We start from the raw sequence: 20448 nt of genomic DNA, 5'->3' as shown, positions 1-20448 counted from the left end.
AGTTGTCTGGTTGCATCCATAGAGTTCCCCACACCTGCAAGCCCTGTGCACACAGATACACCAGCATGAGTTAAAAACCCAAATCTAAAATTGTCAGTACTGAAAATGGGGCAGGAAAGTGAGCTATAGGCTCTTAAAATTATTATGGGGACAGGTTCCTTTAAAGAAAACTGGGAATGTGTAGAAAAGCAAAACCTGAGCTTCTTACTTCGAGGATTTTTTCAGCTGCCCGAGCAGAGCTTTGCCTCTGCATAAACAATGGTGTTCAGAGGCAGCAACGACTGCCACACAATTGGTGGGCTCAAGAATAACAAGCTGACGAGTGGATTTGGCATCCCCACAGCCAGAGCCCAAAGATTTATTGCGCTGGAGTGGTGCACGTCAGTGGCCTTTGTCACTGGAGTCCCACAGCAGATTTATACACGGTGACGTTAATTGAAAACGAATAAAGCCACACATTCTCCGAACAACTGAGGCTCACTCAGCATCTCTGACTGGCAGCCCAGCAACCACTGCTCTTGTCAGGGTCAGGCACCTGGCACTGAGAATAGCCCTACAGAGAAACAGGGTCACAGCTGGGCTCTTTGTTGAAGGATGCTTTAACCAAATGCCAGCTATTTCCAAGGAATCTATTCAGCTTCTACAGCTCCACCCTAGAGTCCATTAAATGCATCTCTTCCCTTGCTTCTCATGACCTAAATGGTTGATGATGTCTTCTTTATATGCCTAAGAGAAGATGGGCTTCCCCCTTGTTGTTTATTTTACTCTGCAGAGAAGTAAGAGAGCCCTTCCCCTGCTTTACAGCTGTCCTTGTTTCCATGACATAACCTGGCTCTGGTCCGCTTGTCTGAGCCTTCCCACTGCCATTTCCATTACTACCAGGGTGTCACTCCACGAGTTTTCTTCTCTGGTCATTTGCCAAGCTTGTAGTAGGCACTTACTGCTAGAAAGAAAACCCAAAACCCAAGCAGAATGGAGTAAATAACCAGCAAACTGTTCTCTCTTCTGCATGTTTGAAAATAAGTGAGAGTTTGTGCTTGATAACCTTTCCCCAAGGCCAGGGCTTCAGAGGGATCACAGAGCCTGCTTGCATAAAATATAATTCCAGCTCCTGCTCCTCCACACCACCTGGGCAGGGGACACACCAACCTCGCTCTGCTCCCTTCAGAACTGCAGAGATTCATCTGGGAGCAGAGTCAAAGGAGCTCCAAACTGCTGAAAATCCCCCTGCAAAGGCCAGGCTCAGGCCCTGCCTGGGTGCAGGGTGGGCTCATGGACCCTCCTGGAAGGCGCTGCTTTCATGAGCTCATCTGCAAACTCCTGGCTTTGAGGGTGAGCAGCTGCTCATGGCTGCTGAGAGGTTTTTTAGGGTAATTCTGTCCCAATGGGCACCTGCAAGTCCTGCCACTGACTCAGCCTTCCTCACTCTGTGCCAGGGACCGGCCTCCCTGCAGGGAGGAACAGCAAATGCCATCCCAGGCAAAGGTAATTTTATAAGGAGAGAAACCTTGTTATTTCTTCCGTGGACTTTATTGGCTTTTTGTTGTTTCCATTAACTTTTAAGAGTTTAATAAACATGCCCAATTTTAAAAAATAAAGTGTTTTCCCAGCCTTGGAAATTGGATTTTCCATGTTGTCGAAACACAACAGCTGTTTTAAACTGTTCACTAGGAGGAATCATTGAAACAACACTTTTGAATATTTTGTGTTATTTCACTGTGAGTAACACACAGATTACTTGGAACATAGTCTCTAAATTGATTGTGTTCATTGTTGTATAAACCCAGTGAAAGAGCAAAACCAGCCAAGAACATCTTTACCTATGGGATGACCTGACTTAAAGTCTGTTCTGCTCAGCTGCTCATTGGCCAAATGTTAAACATAGCAACTCCATTCATTAGTGTACTAAATCTCTTTTGTGATGATAAAAGTCAGACTTAAAAATAGCAGGACTAGCACAGTGACTCGATGAGGCTTTACATAAAATCAGCTGGAAGTGTTAATGGTGCCCCTGTCTCAGAAACATGTAAATGATGGCAAAGGAAGGAGATCATGCCCAGATATAATCTGGGTTCCCGTGCAGTTTTCCTTCGGAGCTCACCCATCTCACAATTACTGGAGCACTGTGGTAGCTCAAAGTCACCTTCATTAAACCAGCCAAGCTTCACTCTGTGCCTGTCCCCGCAGCCCCAGCTCTGCACCAACGTCTGGCTGAATTAAAATAGGTGTGAACCCTTCCGAAAAGCTGAAAGGTCTTTGCAAGGACCCAAAGTGTTACTTGATTACAGGTAAGGTGTCAGTTGAGGGAAAAAACCCAGCTAATTTAAGGAGTGCAGGACCTGAAAGGCAGCCCAGTTGTCCAGAAGACTCCAGCAAGTGAGGATGGGTACAGCACCTGCCTAATTACTCCTCCTGGGCTGAAGGTGGACATGAACATTGGGTCACTACTGAAAGGCAGCTCCACTGACTCTCAATAGATGCAGAAATTAAATACCAAATTACTGAAAACCTGCAACTCTTTCTGAAAATGCAGTGCATATTTAAATGCCTTTCCTGTAATCCCAGAATTGTAATTTAGGAATACCTGAATTGTCATCTAGCCTCTGCGGAATTCTGCTTTTTCCAGACTATTCCAAAACAAACCTAATCAGTTTACAGCTACTGCAAGCCCCAAGAAAAATAATGTGGAGTCTTTGATAGAAATTGAGCTGCCTTTCCTGATAATTCCCATGTTACTGCACCGGGGTAAACGGTAATGAAATATGGGCAGTGAGATGAAGGCCTTCCCCTCTCCTCAGCTCATGTTCAAATTATTATTATAAAACCATTTCCAGCAAAGCCATATTTATTTGGCCCAGGCTCTAGGGCAAAAATTCTCTATCTGCTGTTTAAATAATGACAACCAATTTGCAGGATACTGGTAATCTTAGATCAATTGCCCACAAGCTGTTAAAAAAAATATTAAAACCCCTTCTCTGCACACTCTTCCGCAGGATGTGAGCAGGCGGCAAAGCAGTGGGAAAGCTGCAGAGCAGGGAGAGAATGGAGAATCAGACCAACAGGCTTCGTGACATTGTGCAACCAGCAGCTGCAATCCAGAAGAAAATGCTATTTAAAAGTCCATTTCCTTTGAAAACATCTGTCTTCACACCTGTAAGCTATACACAGTAACTCACTTTCTCCCACTATTGCTTTGTTTTTTGCTCTTCTGGCTGAAATGTTCAGGTTTTGGGCCAGCAGGAGCACATTCCCCTTCAAAGCACTTCTTCCTCAGTAAATCAGGACATGGTGTGGGAGAAGTGGCTCTGAAGCACAGTTCTGCTCCCCGGGGAGGCACTGGGACCAGCAGCAGCCATCCCTGCAGGGAACAGGCCAGGCAGCACCGCTGGGTCTGTGAGGTGGGACTCTGTTGGCTGCAGAGGGAACAATCCTTGCACAAGACAAAGAACCCAGGAGGTCAGAAGACCTCTGAGCTGCTCTGAGTCTCAGCTGCACCCACCCGGTGCAGCCTGGCTCCACCTGCCCCATGGGGGCTGTCTCCCACAGGCAGGGAAGTGCTCCTGGGACCCTCTGGAAGGAATAATAGTAATCTTCCCCCAGAACTGTAAAACTGCCCAACAGAGTTCCAAGACAGGGATAAAATTCTCTGTAAAAATCTAAATCTACACAGCATTCAAGTTGTCTCTACAGAGCTCTGCTCTCTTCAAGTTCATTCCAATTAACAAGCTGGGTACTTATAGATAAAAAAAAGCACAGTTATTTGGTTTTGCCTCATAAGCAAGAGTTAGTTACAAAAATACTTGGTATTTTTAGTACAATCTGGGATATTGTAACTGGGCTACATAAAATATCTCATTTTGTAACTTCTGTTTCTCAGCACCAAGATTAACTCTGTCCCTCATTCTTGCTCTCTGTTTCTGCAGCCTGTGGGCTCTCACTGAAACAACTGCAAACCAGACTCTTTGGTTCCTTCTTTCTGATCACACCTGATTAACTTAAGGTTCTGTATTTCAAAATATTCTGGTAAGAAACACATCACTCTGTAGCCTCAGTAGGTGAGGATAAAGCAGGATAATACCCCCACTGCTGCTGTCATCCACCAGCACACCTGGCTGACTGCTGCCTTCTGTCGTAAAGCCACGTTTAAAGAACTTGATCAGCCCTCAGCTGCAAGAAGGAAAATTCAAAACAAACCTGCTGATTTCAGTGACACCTCAGTGACTGGCTGTAAGCAGGATGTGAGTGTGGAGCTGGCTCCTTTTGCTGGCTGCAGCTGTGTCCCAGCACCAGCACCCACCACGTGGAACCACGCCAGGCACGGTGGGCCCTGCAAAGGCTTTTCTTCTTCTTCTTGCTGCACATCCCAGGCAAAGCTGGACCTTTTATCTGGGGAATATAGGAGCCCTGAGCACAGAGCTGTAGGATTCCCTCCAGCAATAACTCAGCCTCACTGGAGACAACCAACTTAATGCAATCTTAATGTGATAAACTGCTAACTTGATTGGATTCAATGAGATGTAAATTATTAGATTCAATAAGTACACAGAGACCATTTCACCTTACATTCTGCTCAAGAGGGCTCTGCCTTCGGTCTCTTCATCATTCCTCTTAATTATATGCAATGCATCATAGAGATGGGAACAGTTTGGGACTTAAGCTGTCCTCTGACTCCTCACAAGCATCCACAGTGTTCCCTTCTGTGGTAATGTGCCTTTTATTGATAACTTTTTTCAGAACAGCTGCCATCACTTACAGACACAAGCTGATCTTCAGCATGGTCAAATTTGAGCTAAAAAAATTCTGTTCACCCGTATTTCTGCAAAATTCCCACATGTTTAAGGCAGAGAATGTCTTCCCATGTGGATAGATTCATTTTTAGTAACCAAAAAGTTTGTGGCAACCAGCAGACTTTTATAGCTTCTCATTCACTGGAAGATTCTTTAAAATCTGTTCTGCTGAGCAAAGAAACCTGCATTACCATTCCAAAAAAGGGGAAAAAATGATGGAGCACTATTTAAACATGTACAAAGAGATTCACAAAAATATGAGTCCAAAGTAGTGTCTTGGGCTTGTAAAACTCAAGTGGGATTTACATTCCCCTGTGGCTCATAAATATTTTGAAAAGATTTCTTCTTATAACCTTTTTCAGATTCTGACTCAGACAAGTGATGTTTCTTAATTATATTTAGCTGGCATATTTCTAATCAAAGAAAAGTACTGGTGTGCACTTTGCACCACTCACCTTCTCCTCACTTTTAACTTCCCTGTCTGCCATTTGAAAGTTTTTTACCACCCCACCGCCTCACACAGTACTTTCAGATGTTTCCAATCTACCAAGATGTAATTCCTAACTACCACCCTTTCTGACAATTAACCTTTGCTGGGAGGAAGGCACACTTTCCACTTCACAGATGTGGCTTTTTCACTGAACAAGGTCCACAGACTTTTCTTCTTCCATATACAGTCCTTTGTGCTAAAAGCCTTTGAGAAAATAACACATAATCTTCTGATCCTATTAAGAACATCACAGTGTATGATTTAGCTGAGATCATGGGTATTCCTTCACTTCAGGCGTCTCTGAAAGGAATTCTTTAAATAAAAAAACTCCTACTTGAATTTGCTCAACAGTTTTATACTGAATAAGGCTCTGTCAAAATAAAGATTCTGATCAATGTTTTCAAAGGATTTGTTTAAGAGTTCAAAACCAAACCAAAACAGTTAATTTCAGACTCCACACTTCATGATGGCTTTTTCATTTTGCCTTAGAGGAGTGTTTCAGAGACCCCAAGTGATGTTAAGGCTGTTGCCCAATAGCTCCCCAAAGACAGACACTCAGCATGACATTCTTCATGCTGTCTATGATATTATTATGTGTTTCCTTGACAAATGGGAACCAAGTAATTGCCTGTGCAGAACAGATCTCTTGGGAGTACATCTAGGGAACAGAGCAAGGGATTTCCAGCTCTCCTATAACTCAGTAGCCCTCAGAGGAGAGGCACAAAACCTAAGCAACTCCTCCTAGAGGTCTGCAGCAGCCAGCCCCCTTACACCCACTGATTTGGGCTGATTTTCTGCTGGCTTGGCCTGGACCGGAGCTGCTCAGGGGCTGCCATCACTAAAATCAGGTTTTCAGAGTCCCAGCTGACACCACACCAGGGACACCACCACAGCTGCCATGGACCCACCCTGCAAATGTTTTACAGCCTGATGAGAAGGTGGATTTGTCTCTTCCATCGGCTAAGAATCCAGTTTAGGTGTGAGAGGGGGCTGCTGGTTTGTTCAGCTGGCCCTAGATGACTGGGGTTTCACATATGGCCCTTCTCGTGGGACTTTCAAATGGATGCCTGAGGCACTGATACCTCCCATTTTGAAGTCATCACCTCTGTTTCTCCTCTTTCAGCTTAACACAGGGGGTTTTGGCATTTTAATGGGCAGTTGCTAAGCAGAGGCATGGCTAAGAAGTCAGCAGTATCAGCAGTACCTTTAAAATTACACTTCTGGACATGTAAGAGCTGTTCACGCTCTCTTTTTGCTCAGACTACAACTGAGTTTCATGCTCCCTGCAATTCTCAAAAATGCAACCTGCTCTCAGGCTTTGTGGGCACTCTTCATCGCATTTGTTTTCCTACACTTGCCAACAGGTCAGTTATTTCTATTTTATTGCTGGTACATAATGAGCAACTGCATTCCCAGGTAGAAAATCCCTTTGGGACGCAAAGCCACAAATGTTGCAGCATGGACAGACACAATCAGAGGCCAGTTCAATGCAAAATCCACTGAAATCAAGACACAAGAAAGGAGGAGGTAAAAATGAGTAATTGCTGCCCAAAAATACAGCTGCAGCTTCTGCAGGGAACTTGTTGAAGTATCTCTAAACTATTTGTGGTGTTGGATTTGGGAAAAGAAGGAAGAGGTTGAGAAATCCATCCAGCTCTCAACCAAGAGCTCTACAGCCATCATCTCACCTTGATGGTGAAGGAAAATACGAACCTCTTGAGGACAACCTGAACTGAGGGAGAAGTATTTTGGGGTGTGAGGTAGCTTAGAGAGAGGTCAAGCTTGAACAGGCCCTTAGCTGGCAGTATTTTTACAGGCTCTGCCTCCAGAAAATTAACTTCTCATCCAGAACTGTGTGTTTCCTTCCCAAGTCCATGCTTCAAGTGCTAATCTGAAAGGTCAGACAGAAGCATTAGAGCATCATTTCCACACAAGTTTTTAATGCTCAGCCTTAGAAACCCAAGGGAAGGCACAAAGCTCATTCTGCTAGATTAATACAAATAGGGACTTTTGTTTCCCATTGACTTTTGTGTACTTAGTCATATTATCACCAGGTACTAATGTGTAGCCCAAAGGACAAGATTTGAGCCCAGCTTTAATTAGTTTACTGTAATGAGGTAAACCACATTTCACCTTTCCAAGGAAGTAATTACTTGCACTCTTCTTGCTTTTCAGTACTTGCACCACCTTCTTCATCTGCTGTGGGGTGCAGCTACTGCCTGGTTTATCAGAAACCCAGCAGGACCTGTACATACATATGGAAATAACAAGGGAAAGCTCCTGAAAACGACACAATGGACCAGAGGTAAACGAAGGGACAAACCCAGCGATGAGACAAAGTGCTTTTAAGGCAGGTCACCTCATTAGTGGCCAGCTTTGGCAGGAAGAGGCCAGTCTGCTGCCCTGTGGTCCTCCAGTGCCCCTGAGGCACTGAGCTTGCCACGAGCATTTCCAGGCCAGCTCAGAGCCGGGGCACAGGGAGCTGTGCAGCTCGCAGGGAGGCTGCTGGGGATGTCCTGAGCTCAGCCACAGCCACGGCACGAGGCTGCAGGGCTCCTCCAGGGATGGCTCTGGCGGACAGGACCTGCTCCACTCCACAGCTCTGCTGCTCTTAGCCCGCCTGAGGGAGGAAGGAAGCGGGTCTGCAGTAGAGGCCATGGAAAATAAACAAAAATGAGGACTTGGAAGTTGTTTTGGCTTCACGGGGGAATGACACAGTGCAGTTCCCCACACATGGGGATTATGCAGCAAGGTGTTTTTATGCTAGAATCCAGAGAACAGGAATACTTTCCATTTTCTGATTGCAAGAACATGAAGGATCCCCAGGCTGGGGCTTCTCCCCACCACTTTCCCTTAACTCAGAGCACTTCTGAGAGTGTAAAAATAAGCTAAAATAAGAAACCCAGACCTTGAAAAAATATTAGGGTTTCAATAAACTACATTCAAGATAGTTAGGGGTGATATCTGCTAAAGGGGAAGCTTTTAGTTTTTACAAAAGAATAGGACAAATAAAATATTTATTTTTAAAAAGGGAGCATTTTTTCTTTAAAGGTGGTTTAAATCCTGCTTTCACACAATGCTAGCCCCTGCAGGTGCAAAGCAGCTCCTGCCCTCAGGGGAGCAAACAGGCCATGGCTGCTCTGTTAATAGGGATTTTTGTCTCTGTATGAAATAAGGACCTGTATTCAAAAAGTACTCAGAGGGACTGTTGCCTAAGTGATTCTGAAAATCCAAGTTTTTAGTCTTGTCTATAGATATCTAAATATCTTTTAAAATTTTGTTCTAAATAAAATTGAGTAAGATCCCCCTCTGGCTCAGTAAACTCCAAGCTCTTCCTGGAGATTTGGGGTTTTTTTTTTCAGAAAATGTATTGCTGCTGCAAAAATTTAACTCAGGTTTTTAAACCACCTCATCTATAAAAAAGGATAATATTAAGCAAGAGAGCCATGAAATAAGAATGATCAAATACTTCCATGCCTTATCATCAATAAGACTGTAAATCTGGCCACACCAGTTCACTTCAGGGCATCTGCTCACATTTAATTGAATGATTGTTTTAATTTTTCATTGTTTAAAACCACTCAACCACTTATCAAATGCCAGTTCTGCTCCTAGAGTTGGGCATAAAAACTTCTTGCTCAGCTCCACTGAAAGGTCCCCATTTTTTTCCAGGGGATCCTGGACCCTGTGAGAGCTGCCTAAGTCCAGACCGTGGGGTTTCTCAGGCAGGATTCCATATGTGGGATCAGATCCTCAGACATCTCCTCGAGACTGTTGCTTGCTTTTATCAGAGGAAAGCTGGGTGCTATTTCCTCCCCAAAACTGTCAAGAGGCTGTTTCCTCTCCAGCTTTTTGTTTATTTAAGGAATCTCAGAGGCTGAACTTCACATGAAATAATGCAGAAAAAGGATTGGTGGCCTTCTCCAAAGAGCTTTAGTAAATGGATCATTTCCTGTAGGATCAGATGTTTCCAGAAAGGCTGGAGCAGCTGTTAAAGCGACGTGGACCAGTGCTGGCATTGGAAACGTAGCACTTATTAATACAAATGATGCCACCACTTGACACCTGTGATGTCTGAAGTCCTCAGCTCATAGTGGACAGTTTACAGAAAGCAAATTGACCATCCCTTAAACAGCCTCCAGTCTATAAAACTGTGGCAAAAAAAGAGAAGAGATCCTTGTCACAGTGGTGCTGGCAGAGCCGCACAGTGACGTGGTCCCTTCCTTGCCACACTCAGAGCTTGCCTTGCCACGCTCTTTCCTTGCCACACTCTGGCTGTGCTGCAGGAAGGGAGGCACAGTCCTGCTGCCCACTGCAGCCCCCCATGCTGTGTGTTACCCTGGCAAGGCTTGCAGGGGCTCAGAGCCCAGGGGAAAGCCCATGAGAGGCAGCAAGAAGCAGAGGTTGGAAAAAGAGCCAGATTGGGGGTCAGTGTCCTTGGGCTTCACAAAGTGATCAAATACACCCTCAAAACTTCTTTTGAACCAAGGCTTAGATTGCATTTTAAAGTCCTGCTGATTACACCCAGGAAGGTGAGACAGCCAGGGGCTCTCAGTTTGTGGCAAGACAAGAAAGGTGAAGGAAAGGAAGTCCATAATTCTTGCACACACGCCAAAATACTTCTGCTGACTTTAGGAAAGAGGCCACATTCTGCAGAGTGCTGGATTCTTCTCCACTGGTACCAAGGGCACAAAACAGTGCAGCACGTTTAAGCACGTGCAGACTCAGTTGATCTTTCCAGAGCAGCTTTCCCTGCAGCATTCATCCCCAACAAACCTGATCTCCAGAATAAGCATTCTACATATAATGGGTGTATAATTTATTAAATCAAAATGTCTGCACCTTCCAAATTTTTTCAATCATCCCCTATTGTTTTGTTTACTTTCTTGGTTTAATTCACTTTTTAAACAACAACTCGATTTTGGAATGTAAACACTGTGTCAAAGCAAAAGCTAGAATGCTTAAGAAAAATGGTTCAGCTTATCCAAAGCAAATGTCTCCAGTTTTCCTCCCAAAGTATTTGCTGAATATCATGTGAATTCACAGAAAGCCTCAGATCTGCTGAAAATGCTTTTGTTAGGTTTGGGACTTTTTTAAAAAAATAAAACTTGGCATTCACTGAAGGCAACTTCCCATTATGAGATTGGCTCTATTGAGATGGCTTCTAAAATCAGGAGATGTTAAACAACAAAAGTGAGACTCTTTAGTCCTCTGGCCTGTACACCTTGCCTGGTCCCTCGGCTCATCTGTGCAAGCTAATCTTTGCTGCTCTGCAGTACAGAAACTTATTTTTTCTTTTAAATGAAACTGAGAGTCTTATGTAATTGAATGACTCCAGCATCAAATATTGTGATACAATCTCAATTTGGGAGACTTGCAATTGCAGATGTCTTAGGGCTAAAACCTATCATTTCCCTGAGTCTGGACTGATTGTGTAGAATTACTGTGGGCTTTCCTCAGCACAGCAGATGGTGAAGGCTCAAGGGAAACAGTTCCAGGTCCCTGATTCTCCTTCCCATCCATGCCCTATTCTACATCAAACAATCTGCTATTTTGCCACTGGCAAGGAAAATGCCACATTCTCATGCAGGATGCTCACCTCATACTCAGCAAAGACATGAGCAGAAGTGCAAGGGCCACGTTCTCCTGCAGATTCTCACCCCAGCCTTCCTTGCATTGCAGAAACTTGCTGGGGTCAACCTGCAAGCAAAATCAGATGGTTGCCCTTCCCCATCCCTGTGTGGCACAGACACACTGGAATCACAGGCAACAGCCCACCTGAGATGACAGCAGGGGCTGAGAGACCACCAAATTACACGAGATGGATGGCAAAACTGAGGAGAGCTCCAAATTCATAGAGTTACAAAACCCTTGGGACCCAGTGCAAGGCTGATGGTCTACTTTAGGTCTCTGAGTGCAATTACCAGCACTAATGGTTACAGGGACAGCTTCCAAGCAAGCACTATTTAAAACTCAGAACTGGAGGGTTTGGGATAGTGCTAAAGCCAAGCAGATAATCTTTATAAAACAAGAAAACAAAACTGTGATTACAACAGTGCCACACTCGCCTGATATTGTAAAGTATGTGGAAGTTATACCAGGACACACAATACTGAGAAGGAACAATCTGGATTTTTTTTTTTGCAAATGCTGTCGGTGGTTGATATCCAGACATTGGTCATTAGATCTGGTTTTATTACTGCCATAAAAGAAGTGAGTCAACAGCTTAGTCACATCAGGCAGGATATGCTTCAAGCACAGCCTGAATGAAAGAATGAAGTTAAACACTGAGAAATACAACGTAATTAGAGAAAGAACCCTAATAGTTTCTTCCCTAAACCAGCATGAGGTAACGTGCAGGAGAGTCTTCAAGCCAGACTGCACGGCACCCTGGGAGGCAGCAGGGTGTGGTTTTAAAGGAAATAAGCTGGGTTTATCAGCATGTGTATCAGGACAGCAGTTTATTAGCTATCACTACAGGTCTCCTGACTTTCAAGAGTATCAGGTATCTTCATCTTGTAAAAGAAATGCAAAGATATGAAATCTGGTTCTTGTCCTACATCTGCTGCCTGTTGACTCCATTTGTGCAGATTATCTAATTACTAAAGGCAGGTTCTGCAAGTGTGAAGGCTGTAGAATAAATAAGAGAAACAGGTCAGCAGGCTCTGGTAACTTCAGCTGCCACGTGAGTATGGAGTGACCTTTCAAGAGTGATCCAGAACAGAGTCTGATGGATACCTCAGACCATTATTTATTTATCTTAAACTGAGCTGGCAGCAAAGCACTGTGCCCACAGGAAGAGAAGAGATACAGTGAGCAGGACGGCAAGAGAGGAAGGCAGGAAACTTCTGCAGATAAGTCAAAATTATCATGTCACTGCAGGACTAGAAATAAATCTTTCACAGACAGCATGGCAGATTTATACCCCTCTAGGCTTGGCTCCAGGAGGCTGGAAAGTTGGAGTGAGTTTTTCAGAACGTCATTTTATTTCAATGTGGGCACAAGACAAAAACTCAACACTGAAGAAATTTAATGACACTATATTCTGAAGGGAAATATGAAATATATATGGACATGGTCACATATGCCTCCTGTCTGATGGCAAGGACTAGCATTTTCTGTTGAACTAGCAAACATGAATGGGATTGGAGTTTTGTGAGTAACACACTGAAGTGCACCTCTCATGGTCAGTGGGGTGGGAGCAGCAGACTGTGGATCTACTCCCAAACCCCTGGAGGCCATCAGAAGGCCAACCCTTCTGTAAGCAGTTAACAAGGTCTTTGCACAGCTGGTTTGTAACGTGTACAAAAAAGGACATTAACTTCTCCTTTGGGATCCACAGATGCAATGGATCTGTGAGGAAGGATCAATATGGGTAAAAGTGAATATGCCACCAGAGGACAGTGAATGAAATGCGTTGGGTTTTGTTTGTAAGAGACAAGGTACATGGATAAACCCACCAAACCAGCTAAATTCTGCACACTTGTACTTACAGACACCTCCTGGCCTGATTCGCTGGTGGTTTGGTGACTCACTGTCAGTTGGATGCTGGAATGTCTTGGTGAGAACCAGAGGAGCTGTGTGGATACAAAATCTCTTCAAGGAGGTGCCCAGTCAGTGCTGCTGTGTTGGGAACTGCACACGGGTGAGGCAGGGAATCAGAGACCTACGGGAGGAGCCTTCCTCTAAACACACACAAAGCCAAAAGCTTCCAGCAGAGGGAAAGCCTCCTCAGACTCCCACCACACATTATCTGAGGCACACAGGCAGGCACTCCTGCAGGACACACCATCATCCTCCCAAAGGCTGCTCTGCCCACGGGTTCTGTTTGTGCCAGTGGGACACACCACAACCCCTGCTCCACCTCCACCTTGCTGTCAAAGCATCCTCCACCCAAGGGAACATCCTTCCTACGGACTCTGAGGAGGTGGGGGCTGCTGCTGCCGTTCTGCTGCTTTGTGCTGCTTTGTCCTCGGTGTGCAATTACCCGAAACACAGAGTCATGAGACACAATTTACAATCCCTGCAGCTTTTTGGCATCCCACTGTATTGGCTTACAGATAGAATTGGTAGTAGGATGCAGCAGATAGAGACAGCACTCTAATTACAGATTTACATTAGGAGGAAGGTTTAAAAGCTAATAGGACATTATTAGAATAATGATCCCTAGATGTTCTCCCAGCTGAACATCTGCCATTACTAATTAAAAACAAGTTAAAGCCAACCTGTTCAAAGAGAAATCAATATTTACAGAAACTAGATACCACCCTAGTGTTAGACATGGTGCTGACCTACAAGTCCCTTCCCACATGCCACAACGTATCAAGGATCTCAAAAAGCACGTTGGTTATAAACCCCTGCCCGTGCAAAAACCACCTTTGTAAAACCGACTCAGAAAATTGACTCATGTACAGCCTGTTTGTCTCTTTCATTAGTCAGCTGCCCAACAGTTTTAAATGATTGCCTCATAAAATGATAGGTTACCCACTTTCTCAGACCAGGGTGTCATTTTTCCCAAAAGCAGGTTAGAAATTGCATTTCGGGTGGCAGCTGAAAATAATCTCCTTGCAGCCTCTGTCTCCTCAGTTTGCATCCCTGATTGCTATTGAACAGAGTGACATTCTGTGGACAGAATCTGCATCAATCTCACTACACAGGAATGTAAGAGTCAGTCCTGGAAGTGGAGGCATACAGTTACAGACAGAAAACAATTAGGCAAAAAAATTACAATAGCAAATAGCTTTGAAATCCATTAGCTACCTCAAACTGCAAAACAAGTGCTTATTGAATTGGTCATTGCACAACTATCACAAAAAGTACGAATCCCTGAAAATGAGGAAACACTCAGCTGTCTGATCCAACATGTATTTTAAGATCTACCACCAATATCGTGCAAGAGAAGTTCAAAAATATGTGGGTTCACACAAAGACTAAAAGAAGAGCATCCAGCCCACAGCTGCAGGCAGCTCCTTGCTAGCACAGTACCCCATCAACATCTGCCTGCACAGGGACTTAACAAAATTAACAGGGGGGGCACTTGCATCAGCTGGCCCAGGACCCTGGCTGGTACAAAGGAAAAACAAAGGAAAGGGCTGAAATTCTCCTAATGATTTGCCTTTCCTTTCTCACATAAACCCAAATCTATTGAAAAATATTAAAGCCAATTCCTGACTCTGGAATTTAATTTTGCCATTGATCTGACAAAGCCCTTGCATATCAACCATGAGGAGTGGGTGCAACAATGAACTTGAGGCCTCAGACTGGAACTGCTGGCCACTGACACCTTCCACAGGCGAAGATCAGTGGCCCCTTTGGAAAATACTGTTCTGTCTGTGTCTGGAAGAAAAGCTCTGTGGTCAGTAAGTGCTCTAGTGTTCCCAGGCCAACAGCAGTGGAGGAGAAGAGTCAATGGCAGAGGAGTCTCTGCTTTTATAGCAGTGCCCAAGTTGGACTTCAGGGGCCAATAGCAAGCACTGCATGACCCTGCATTTCTGATTCCATAGGCTGTATTATTGGAGACTTCTGTGTTTGCAGTGTGGGAGCAATAAAGAGCAAAGGCAAGAAATAAAGAGCCTCCGGGTGCTGACATAAAATTAAATCCTGACTTCTCTTTCAAGTTCAAGGTAGGAAAATCACAGCTGTATGTCTTTGTCAAAAGTGTGCCCAAGCACTAATATCATCAAGGACAGAAACTTTTACCATGTAATCTTACCACACACTGTATATCATCTGGAGCCTTTGTGGACTTGGATGTAACATAAACTACTAACCCTCTTTAAAACATGCCAGCAAGCAGGATTTGGCCCCATTTAAGTAACTTTAGATTACCGATGCCTGATCCATGGGGAGACCAAAACTCCCTTCAGGGCAACATCTGATTAGAGGAGAAACAGTTGTCGGCCTCTAGGAAACTGCAAATAATTTTTTGTTCAAACCCACAGGGATTTTTGCAAGGCCTGCTGAGCCAATTTAAACACGGAAAAATATCTGAGAACCCTGCGATGGTATTCTCTGCAGCTTTCTAAAACCCAAATCCTGCTCATCCCACTCAGTGAAGCAATCTTACTGAAGTTAATGAAAGCAGTCCCCACCTAGAAGCCAGGCTGGCTGCAGCTCTGCTGCTGCACAGAGAATTGCTCCATGGTCTCAGCTGAGTTGAGCTGCATCAGGGTGTTTGCAGTTACATCCCTCTCCCTGCTCACACTGACAAGTTCAATTTTTTCAGTTTGTTTTCCTCCCTTTTTTTTTTTTCTTCCTTTCTTCAGTGATGTGTTCCAACATTTTTTCCTCCTGCCATAGGCAGAGGCAGGTGAACTGCAGAATAAACATAAAGATATCAGAGCACTGCACCTGCCTGTAAAATGACATGAATTTAATCAAAACCACTTCTAGTTTCAGGGCTCAGGCACACAACTGGTCCTGTTGCTCTTCCCCATGGCAGCTGCTGGTGGTGCCTCCAGCGTAGGCTTGGACATATGTTTGACATCAGCAGCAAGCACTAAGCGGAGCTGTAGGGGGATTGCATTATTTGATTTCTGATTATGTAGAGCTTCCTTCCTTTTGTGCTCTCATTGACCTCACGGATTACAGTAAAGCTGTGGCTAACCCGAGATGGATTCTGCTTATGCCTCACTTATGCCAAAGTAAATCAAGAGAAATCATGGCGCAGTCAGTGGAACTGCACAAGAGTAAGACTGGATACAAAGCTCATTAACATTTTTAATGGCACTGCTGTTTGATTAAGCAGTTACTCTTTTTACCTAGAACAATAACAACAACAAACAAGCCAAGCCTTGAGGAGAATATGTGTCCACTGACAGACAAATTACTCTTGCTGAAAATTCAAAATAAGATTTTTTTTATATCAAGGAAATAAAACCAAATTAATAGTGGCTTTTATAACCACTTAAAGCATCCACCTGCAGGGAGGTATTTTTGCTGTATCTGCTAAGTGTGGTACCTAAAAATACCCACAATACCTAGAAAGTGAGAAAAAAATCAGTCTTTTCTTCTGATCATTTTATAATGGTTACATCTAATTCAAAGTGTATCAGACAAGAAAAGAGGAGTGCAAGGAAGCCAGAACCTTTAATCTACTTAATTAATAGGGGGGATAGCATGTGAAAGCTTTATGTAAAATGAGAAAGTAATCTTATTCTGCTCAGGCTGGCTGCTCATTTGGTGGACGGGCAGAAGTTAACAAGGGGCCTTGCAACTTATTTTAATTGGCCACAAAACCAGAGTCTGCATCAGCCTCTTTTCCATGGAGCCTCACTCCTTTATGCCTCCTGTTCCTTCCCACAGAAAGCGAAGGTGATGCTGCAGGACCTTCCTTCATTTGCACCGCAGGCCAGCGGGCGGCTGCTGCAGGGGCTGCAGGGGCTGCAGGGGCTGCAGGGGCTGCAGGGCTGCAGGGGCTGCAGGGCTGCTGCTGTGCGTGCCCGTGACAGGCACGGCCGGGCCAGAGCCACCCCTCCCGACAAGACACTCTCTGTGGGCACCCTGCCACCAGCCAGTGCTGGCCACTGCACACGGGAGCCGTGCCAGCCCCGCCAACAGCAGCACGGATGCGCCTGTGCCCGCTGCGCTCCAGCAAAGGCACCAACGAGTAAATATGGGGAGGATTATGTGTTTTCTTAAAGAAAAGCTCCAAATCCAAATCATGTAGCTTGGCCTGAGATGTGCAGAGAGGATTTAACCACACCAGCTAAACATGGCGTTTGCATAGGAAACCCTAAGCTACAGAACAAAGTAATTAACTTTGTGACTTGATCCTGAAATGAGGTCTAGTGAGGTTTAGCATGGCAAATAGGAATGCACTATAACCTTCTAATAATACCTTATTTTTTTCAATAATCAGTAAAAATAATTGGTACAATGGTTTTAAAATAAGAGATAATCTAAACTGTTTTCACCCTTCTTCTTGGTATGCAGAGGGTGGAGTTGGTTTCTGCTCCGTAACGGGGCAAGGAAGTGTCACCTCCATCTGTCAGCATTCCACTTCGAGCTCTGTGCATGCCACACCTTTTCTACAGTTAAACCACTTGGAACTTCCAGCTCAAGGAAACTCGAACGTTCAAGTATTTCTTATCCAACTTTTTACAATCACAGTAGAGGAAATGCACTGAGTCTGTGACATGAATCCCATGTGCTTTCTTTTCACCTTGGGGAGAGGATAAATGAGCCTCCATCTTCAGAAGGATTTGTCAAGTAGTTACATTTTAATCCTAATTTATTTATGTCTAAATCCAGCAAAGGATTTAAGCATATGCTTATGCTAAACATATGAACTAGCCCATAAATTCTGTAGTTAAGCATCATACAAGTACATCATACAAGCTCCTGATGGATCCTTTTCACTTTCCTGTCTTGCAGAAAGAGTTTGATTTCTACTATGTGTAACACATTCATTTTATCTGAAACACCATCTATATGCTGACTATTGCCAAAATAGCAGTGATTTGTCATAACCACTGCAAACTGGACAGGTCAAATGAGTTTACCTCAGGGCACATTTCTACCAGATGTTTTCAATGTAACCTCAAAAGACAACAGTGGAAAATCAGGTGTATCATCTACCAATTAAACACAAACAAAACACGGTATGTTTTGTAACTCTTCTTTAAAACAACAGATGTTAGCTTTAATCTCATGTTCAGGCATTTATCACATCTGTTTTCTGTTCCCTTGGAAAAGGTACTCACAATAGAGCTCAAATTAATTACAATGAGATTTGTCAGTTGAAACCTAAAAGGGAGTTCAGGGAATAAACATTTAATTCTAAGAGGAAATAATTGGTGTTTAAAAGCTTTAAACTTGTTTTCAGTTGGTTCACATAGGCAAAGCTCCATTACAGACAGTGTTTCAGACCTCTTGTAACCTTCATGGGCTCTCCAAGGAGATACAAGGCCAAAGGAAGACGAGATGAAGAGGAGTCTGCAGGGCTGTGGAGCCTGAGGGTGCAGGCTGTGGACCTGCAGCACAAGCTGGAGAAGCCATAATGCACCCACAGCCTTCCCTGGCAACAAGAAAAACTTCTGACCTTAAAAATGAATAAATCTTCACTCTTCTCTCGTAAAACTGGAGCCTGCCAATGCATAGGCACTGAGGAGGCTCCAGTAAAGAACTTTCATAATCACCTTTTTTCTTTAATGGCTTTTATGAGAACATAGAAAGGTCTCCCTCACCTTCCAAGTCTGGAGAGACCTGCAGAATGCTATTGATAGAGACAGTTCTTTAACTCACAAGGAGTAGAATTTGACTCAAATATCCTGCAGCCTAACAGTAAGGAAAGATAAAAATATTGCTTTGAAGGAAAGGGTTTCATTGCAGCAAAATTATATACAAGCATCTAATAAGGTATAATCTAAGACTTGTCATTCCTACAGGTATCATTTTCTCTGAAGCAGCTCTGAGTTTAATTCCTGCAGCACTACAACCCAGGTGAGACAGCCCTGATCAGGCCCTAAACCAGTTCTCTTGCCAACGTCCCTGGTCTCTGGTAGCTGTTAACACACATCTTTTTGGCCAAACAACACCTCTTCCTTTGAGAGACTTCTCTACCTTCACCCAGCCTCTCCCAATCCCTTTACACACTCCATGCATTACCCTTCCAGTTTCACCTTTGCTGTCTTCCAGGCATGTTACTCACAGCAATGACCAACTTGCTGCAACAACGCAACCCTTGGCTCTTCCCGACTCCTCAGGGAACGGCTCTTGTCTCTTGAAGTCACCAGTGCTTTGTTCCACGGCCTGAGTGGATGGGGGAGTGTGTGACTAACTCATCACTCCATCTTCCTGCCACCAGGATCACTGTCTAGCAGTTTCTAGGAAGGCTCATTCCCTCTGGGGGAAAAAAAAAAAAAAGGAAGCTAACCAAGTTCAAGTGCCCCTGGAATTTTAAAGTGAAGTAATTCCACCTGTTATTGTTACGTAGCATGCCATGAAAACAATAAACTGCTCTTAGGAAAAGAATAAACATCATTCACTGTCTAAGCCTGTGGCTGTTTATGAGATGAGCTTCAGGAGCCGTCCTCCTCAAGGCTCCAGAGGCATCTGCCTGTTAGTTCAGCAGCAGAGCAGTGCTCTCCTCACTGCGGCCCTGATGTTACACATAAATGTCATCCCTTTAGAAAACAGAGAGAAGCTTAAAAATAAACAGCTATAAGTAGAAGCAAGCATTGTGGTTAGTTTTGAATTGGCTTTATTGACATTTCTGTCTGGGGTTCTGTTACTGCACAATTCAGAGAGCAGAAAAACCAAATTCTTTTCATTCAGGCCAAAACTGGTTTGAAGTTGTTTGAAGGACAAAAGCCCCTCCAAACACCATTCACACACAGAACACAAGAGCAATTTTCACGTTTACTCTGGGCCCTTAATTCTGATATATTACAAAGTATTTCACTAATTTTACTTCAGTGAAGCAAAAGCAGATCAGATGTGGAAACCCAGTTCATCCTGCCTTAGAAGCTCTTGGTGCAATGAGGCAGAAAAGTTCCTCAGGAAGCTTCAATTAAGCTGAGGTACGAGGAGCAGATTTACTTTCTGTGGCCTCTCCATTAGCAGGGCAGGAGAGAGGGAACTGTTAGTGAATGTGAACAAACCTCCCAGTTTTCCTCCTCTTACAATAGGAGCAGGTCACATGCAGCAGAGCCTCCTGTGAGGCTCTACTGAGAGTTCCAGGTGGGAAGATAGGAAAAGATTCTTATTACCAACAGCTCTCCTCAGCACACGAGCAGCTACCTGAACTGTGCCCTGGAGACAACTCCAGCTCTGAGGAAACATATGCTTCTATTAGAGAAACAGCCCTCTCCAGGGAAGCCCGATTGCTCAGGATGTTCAAAACTAGGCCAGACTTAAAAGTGGCAGCAGCACAACAGAAAATAGATGGCAGAGGTTCTTCCTTAGCCTCCAGCTTCTCGTGGGATCTCACTGTTGTTAACCGGAAAGTTGAGAGACTCATGGTGCTGCAAACTGGATGTGGCACTTTTTAACCATCACTTGCTCTACTGCCATCCCCTTCTTCTGTGTTTTGTTTTGCTGATGAGCTTCACTTAACTTCGAAACAGTGAGTCACGCTTCCAGCCCTGCTGAGGTACTTACTCCCCCCAAGAAAAGGCTCCAGGAAAAATCACCTCTCTTTCGGGAGGCAATAAAAGATCTCTTTCCTCC

Source organism: Corvus cornix, chromosome 14 (genome assembly GCF_000738735.6).
Source record: "Corvus cornix cornix isolate S_Up_H32 chromosome 14, ASM73873v5, whole genome shotgun sequence".
In the NCBI taxonomy this organism is placed as follows: domain Eukaryota; kingdom Metazoa; phylum Chordata; class Aves; order Passeriformes; family Corvidae; genus Corvus; species Corvus cornix.
Note: the sequence above shows the minus strand (reverse complement) of the source record.